Here is a 7,599-nt window from a genome sequence, read left to right as displayed (position 1 = left end):
TGGACGGGGATGGTGTCCCTAGCCTCTGTTTGCCAGAAGCTGGAAATGGGTGACTGGTTGGATCACTTGATGATTACCTGTTCTGTTCATTCTCTTGGGGCACCTGGCATTTTAGCCACTGTCGGAAGACAGGATACTGGACTAGATGGACCTTTGATCTGACCCAGTATGTATGTTCTAAATGCTTTCATTTCTAGCTCCACTGATTCAGACCTAGGTTGGTAATGGCAAAGTTGTCACCACCTTTACAGCTGTTCAGGAGCCCATATGAGTTTGTTCAATATCAGTCCAATCCTGAAGAGACATGCACTCATGTCACAAAACTGTAATCAAAGTTAGAGCTATTTTTTGAGAATAAGACCCTGTAGTGCCTGGTGTCTGAAACACTCAAACTTTGCCCGAGAGTATATGAAACACCTGATATGTACTAGCAAGTCTCTGGACGGGTTTGCAGCACAACAGCATTCACAGCATCCCAATCAGCTTGGATCAGTTACATTGGTTACCACGTCTTGCATCCAGGAGCTGTCAAGCTATCAACACACCTGATGTTCTCTGATGTGTGCATTCATGGATTTTTCTTCTTTTCTAAAAAACTTCAATGCTCCTGAAAGGCATCAGCTTGACAGCCCTGGAGACTCCATTCACAAAGCAGGTACAGCATGTATCATTCCTATTTTACAGGGACTACCTCTAGGTGGTGTGAGGGTAGATAGCACTCTATATTCATTCAGCCCTCAGTCTCTCTATCCCTGAGAATGCCAATAAAGTGCCAATTACAATTTTGTGAGTTAGAGCCTTGTCCATTGGAAACTGGGCTGAACCCACAGAACCATTTCACAAGCTGTGCTGAACAGCCATCAAGTGTTATCCCATATGGACCTTAGCTGGATTTGAGCCAGCTGCCTACAAGTGAAAGGTTCATCACTAATTGTCCAAGTTATGCTACTTTGTCTGAGCTGCTTTTTTAGTCTGTGTTGTGTGTGCATGAAGGCCAAATTCACACCATCTCTGGCTTTCAAAAAGAGCTGGAAAACCCATTATGCACATGACAGACACATGCCATTCCAAAGAGTGGATCCCATAGTCAAAACATGAAGTGTAACCAGTGGAATGCCAATAAATCATTCCCTCACCACACCTGCTTTAAAATTTATGTTAATTCAGGCACTTGCCATGTGTTTGATGTGTTTCTGAAATATTATGAGAAAGTCCTGGCAAAAGGGCCCAGATCCTCAGCCGGCATAAAGAAGTGAAGACTCCATTCAAGTAAACGGAGCTATGTTGATGTACCTCAGCCGAGGCTTTGGCTGAATTACTAGAATGTTGTTCTGACCTGATTGCAATGCATGATAAAGCTGCTAACAAGCTACATAGCAAACATGACAGATCACAGAGTCTCTTCATTATTTTTTATCCCTTAAGGCAATCAAATAAGATTTATAAGAAATAACAAAATGACAGCTGAAAATTCTGGACAATTGTGTTGTGAAAATTAACAAGGTGATGGTAAGTATGTAGGGGAAGCTATGTTTAACATGTTTATCACCTGCCAAAACTACTCTGCTTGTCTCATAAATACAGCATAATAACCTAATTTGTGTCCCATCAGCCCATTACATGCTCCTTCAATCTCTCCACAAAAACTACATCTATTGCAACACCTATAAGAAAATCAATTAATGATAGCTAGGTTTAGGGCAGATGGCGACAGTTCATAACCAGAAAACAAATGTAAGCATGTTTTGTATACATACATACACACACACACACACAAATAAATACAGACATACAAGTTCAGCTACTATGAGAAGAAGAACAGACACTGGAGAAAATGGCATCCAAGATAATAATCATCTGACAGGCATCTAAAAAGCTTTTCAGTCACTTTTAAATATCAGACTCAAAGGAGGGGGAGATCCAGCCCATTTACTATACCTGGCTTTCCTAACAGATTGTGATTCGGCAGAATGTAAGCTAAAAATTTAATTTAAAAAGGAAACTAGCCTTTATAGTTGTGAAGAAAGACTTCTCAGTATGAACGGAGGTTGCTGTCTAAATAACTGAAACTCTATTGCCTACCTAATTTAAACAAAGTCCCATATGGCAGGGTACAAGTTCCCTTCTAGGACTGCACAGTGTCAGAGTTACCAGGTGGCCAGCAGAACCAGGAGCAGATGAAAGCTGGCTAGCCTGGAAGCAGGCACAGCTAGAATAGGAGCAAGGGCGATCAGTTGAAACTACTGCCAATGGGAGTGTTCCCAGACAGGTAGCAATATTTAGTAGATAAAAGAGGCTACTTCCCTGAGGAGTCTATATACCCACCTTGGGATCACCTGGATGAGTCCTCACCTGTGGACTGGCTGAACCCTGGTTGAATGGTGTGGGGCCTATCACAATACCTATAGACAATTACCTCTGATGACTCATTACACTCTCTGATTTAGGGATGACTCATCAGGCTCAGACTCAGCACATTAATGATCCTCAACAAACGTTTGTGATTCATTTGTGGGTTTGGGGGGGCAGGGAGGTTTTGCATTTGCTTATTTCTCCCATGTTGTTTTCGATAAAAATAAATTTTTGAAAGACTTGAGTCTCTTCCAGAATAAAATGTATGAAGAATTAATAATTTTAAAAATGCCACCCCCCTAAGAGCTGAACTAGCTACTTCTGCAATGTAATTCAGCCCCTTTAACTACTAGGATTCATAATCTTTGGGCACCCAATATCACAATTTACAAGAGTGCGGGAAGGTGGAGGAGGGCTTTACTATTGTTCTCTGAATTCAACAGGAACTTGGCTACCCAACAAAATTGTATTGCTTTAACTGTAACAGTATAATTCAAGTGGAACAAAACCCTAGAGTGGATGCAATTATAGCAGTATAAAAGGGCTTTTTACTGGTACAGTCATTCCCTTTCCCATATGGAAATAACTAGACTGGTGTAAGTCACCTTTATACTAGTATAACTGCATCCACACTAAAGCTTGTACCACTATAACTATATTGGGTAAATATAAATCAGAACTCTACCTAACACAGATATACTGGTACAACATTCCAATGTCGACAAGGCCTAAAGATTTAATATCAAGATAATTCAACAGGGGCTAATGGTTTTGGGTGCTTCCATTTTGGGGTGCCCAATTTAGACAGTCTAAAGGGAGCCTGCATTTCCAAAATAGGGTGCTCGGCCCTTTGTGAAATTTCTTTAAAGTTGGGCATCTAAAAATTGAGGAAACCCAAATCATTAGTCACTTCTAAAAGGCTTAATAAGTTAACTTTGTATTTAGTTTCTTCAGTATGAAAGACAGAGAGAATTAAAAAAAATACAGTTTTAGCCGTAAATTTCTTCATAATAGCACACGTTCAAATCTGAAATTACGGTGATTACAGTACAAAAAAATGAAAATATAATTCCACAGTTTAGCAGTCAGAGCACTTCGAGATTCCAGATTCCTCATCAAGTTTGGTCCTGTATGGTTTTTATGCCAGCTTGGCTGGGGTCTCTTGACTCTCAGGAGATAAAGCCATTTGCTGCATGAAAAGGCTAGTGCGTGCTCTAGGCATGTCTAACCAGTATTGTCTCATTACTAACATTTTCAGTTCTACAATAACATGCTATGCCACGTACACGAATAGCCCCGTGGACAAATACTTTGTTGCATATGTTCCCATGGGAGAGCTGGTGAGCATGCAAGATATACATTTGCTGTCATTCTCTCAAAGATATGTTAGCTTTAGAATATCTCCCAAATCTCACACACATTTGTTTTATCTCGGTTTTCTATCTACTTTAGTCATTTCTGTTGGGTCCATCACTATGTCATCTACACACCAGACTTTTACTGAACACTTGCGTTTGCACCAGTATATGATGTATAGTCATGTTTTTAGCTTCATTTATATTCTTTCCACAGCATACATGAGCTAGCACAGCCCAAAAGCTAGTTCTTTTGTTTATTTTCCTCCCTCCTTGATTATGGTCCTTGATTTAAATGTCAGAAGCATGATCTCCAGTGACGGAAGTAGAACCCACTGGCCAAATATGACAGAACCACCAATTCCTTGCGAGAACTTGCACAGAACCAAATCTTCATCTGACATTCCCATGTCCATTGTTAGCTTCCTATCAAGAGCTGACTCAACATACAATGTGCTCCGGTATACAGGAAAGCGCTATGAAATGTCTTTACATTGAAGCGAAAAAACATAGGGAAGGTCCTGCCATACAACATCGTCAGGTTCATCAACCTTTGGGCCTGCTGCCACCAGACCAGAAAGGAGAGCCAGCCTCCATAACAGATGAGGGACTTTAACAAGAGCTGCACCTCTGAGCCCCCTATTATTCAATCTCACAGGCAACGGTCCCTATTTAGGAGAGTGGTCCCTGACTGTTTCCCCCTCACGTACACACCCTGTCACTCCGCAGAGCTGTCTTAGTCCAATGTGTTTTAAAGTCGTAGCCCCCCTCTCCCTCTGCCAACCTTCACCTTCACCCTCTACCAACACACACATCCCCATTTGGAGCTTCCAGATATTCAGCTTTTCGTTACCCATACAGGCTATCCTTCCTGTCCTTTCAGCTGATGTCAGACGTAGGACTAACGGCTGGGAAAAGAGAACGGAGGGAATGTCTGAGGGTGGCAGAGGGATGAACTGGCCATAAAGGGAACAGGGAGATGCAAAACTATTCAGGACAACACATGTGAGTTTTCCATAAAAATGCAGACTTCTCCCACTCTCACGGAGGGACCTTATCCTATCAACCAACTTGAGGTGAGGGGCTATGTGCACAGCTGCCCTGACACCACCACTCATCTACTCTGGGTTAACTCATGATCAGGAAAAAAGGAGGGGTAAAGTAACTGAATGAAAAATGCACCCAGCTCTAGCTGTGCTGTTCCGTTAATTGCACAACAAGGAAGTGCCCAAACCAGGTTTGTATCAGTTATTAGACCAATACACCATCAGCAGAGAGACAGATCATTTAAATTGATAAAACCTGATTCACAAATAAGGGAGCAAAGAATGTGTTTGGTTTTTTTTTACAAGGTTGGCACCGGATGCGGCATTGACAGAAGACCGTGCGTAGATTTCAAATGGTTGTGTGCATCTGTTTTTCCTACGTTCTTTGTCTAGATGCAAAATAGGCAATAAAATCCAAAGACAAACAAAGCTAACAGTCCATAAATATTGCCTATGCGTCATAGGGCATAAGGGATTGTGTTATAGGTGATGCAGACTGCAATGCCTATAGTTCAGGTTGCCCAATGCTTCCTATTATAAGCTCCTGTATTCCCTTGCTTATAACTTAGTCGTAATGTCAAGGTTCATTATAAAAGAGTGACTAATGTTTTTCTCCTTTCTGATTTTCAAACAACACTCCACTTCCAGGTTTCAGCCAGACCAGAAGCATTAAGATACTCTGAGTGCTGCTGTCAGATTTCCAGCATAGTTAGAAGGAGAAAAAATCAGCAATCCTATGAGAGTTTATTAAAGAAAAGCTTGGTTAGTCATGAACTGTTCACTTTAACAATGCTTTCGGCTGCTTGCTCTCTGTTGTAAAAGTGGTCGCCTCCCTCACATGCTAGTGTTTCTGATCATTGTTTGATTGAAACTTAATAAACAGGGGAGGTCGAGGAGTCAGAAACAGCAGGTGCCCATCGTGTTGTTTCCATGCACACACAGGTATTTGCATGATGAACAGTCATTCCCCAACATCTGTGTGAACAAAATACTCCTCAAAAGACTATTTGTGGAAAAACAAACAAAAAGGGGGTGTGAATGTAGTAAAGTTTTAAAAAAGCCTGCTCAGCACAGTTAAGAATTCAAAAACATTTTTCCTACTGTGCGTGCAGGTCTAATCTAGATGGTAAGCCCCAAGGACGGACTGTCTCTTTTCTGTGTTTGTATAGCACTTGGCCCAATGGCATCCCCAATCCCAGCTAGGGCTTTGGGGTGCTAGAATAAAAATGCTTCCTACTAATAATAATTGTAGCATAAGGTGTCCTGGCATATTTTCCTCCACTCTTTTCTTACACAGTTGTTCTTTGAACAGGGCCGGCTCCAGGCACCAGCATTCCAAGCTGGTGCTTGGGGCGGCAATCTACAAGGGGCGGCAGTCCCTGTTGTTTTGCCCCCAAGCAGCGCGCCGAATTGCCGCCGCGGGCAGGGCGGGGGCAGTCTGTGTGCCCTTAAGGCGGCAGGCGCGTTTCCGCGGCAGCTTCAGCTAAACATAGAAGCTGCTGACGAATTGCCACAGCCGCGGAAATGCGCCTGCTGCCTTAAGGGCACACGGACTGCCCCCGCCACCCACGGCGGCAATTCGGCGCGCTGCTTGGGGCGGCGAAAACTGTAGAGCCGGCCCTGTCTTTGAATATAACTTATTGGTCTACATAGGCAACTAAACTGGATAGAGTGGGGGCATTTTGTGATGCACTAATAATTAGGAACACTAGAATCAACTCTAATTTCTCTTTCAAGATTCCCCATTCAGACCCAGATTAACCAGTGCACTTTCACGAGCCCCCAACCACTGTGTCTGGTGGGGGAAGCCTCCCGCTCACACACACCCCAAAAGCCAACCCAGGGCCAGGAAGGGGGCAGAGCCAGCCTGCCAGAGCAGGGAGCCAGGCCAGCTCCAGAGGACAGGAGCTGCTGTGGGGGTAAGTACAGGATGGGCTCAGTCACCAACAGCCCCACATGGAGCCTCCCACACCCCAGGGGCAGGGAAGGTAGGCTCCTCCCAATTGCTATAGTGCACGGGCCCCCCAAAATTATTTAATTCAGCACTGTCCCCATTTCACTGGCTCGTCCCTGCTTCAGTTGCAGATCCTCTCATCCGGCAGCTCAGAGGTGCATTTGTGAGCATGGGCAGCATATGCATTCGACTGTGGCAACTCTCTTTGCGCCTCTTCCAAAGCCCATCGCAGGCAAAATTCCTATTGGCTGCAATGGGCTTTTGATCAGGCCATTAAAGTGATGTGCACACATTTCTTCAGATCTTGTGAACACACACACACACACACAGTCTGAAAAAAAATCCCCTAACTCCCTTCCCTTCAAGGTGAATGATTACGGTGTCAACAACTGCAAAGAGAGCTCCTGATAGACAGGCAAATGAGTGGAGAGGCTCTTGAGGGTCAGCAGATACCATGCGGAATCTGACCCTGTGATAAAAGAAAGGAGGATCGTCTCACAAGGGGAGGAGCTGCAGAAGCACTCGGCGGCCTGACGTCTCCAAACAGAGAGTTACAAGAAGTTAGAGATGGAAAAACAATTATTTTTCCTATTGCAGCAGCAGCTAGTAGCCCCAGTCATGGACGCAGGCCCCATTGGGCTAAGTGCTATACAAACGCAGAACCAAAAAGATGGTCCTTATTCCAAGAGTTTACAAGCTAAGATCATGCAACCCGTTCTATATTGCATCATACAATCGAGAGGTGGCACAGAAGCGTTACTTAAGTGACAGTTGTTGCCGTGTCTATTTACTAAATGATTTCTTCTAAGATAAAGCCCATCCTGCTAGGAATGCATGTAGCTATGACAAGTGTCGTGTGAAACAAGACATGGGGATCTAGTCTGAGGCTAGG

Source organism: Mauremys mutica, chromosome 1, assembly GCF_020497125.1.
Source record: "Mauremys mutica isolate MM-2020 ecotype Southern chromosome 1, ASM2049712v1, whole genome shotgun sequence".
Lineage (NCBI taxonomy): Eukaryota > Metazoa > Chordata > Testudines > Geoemydidae > Mauremys > Mauremys mutica.
This window is presented reverse-complemented; position numbering follows the sequence as displayed.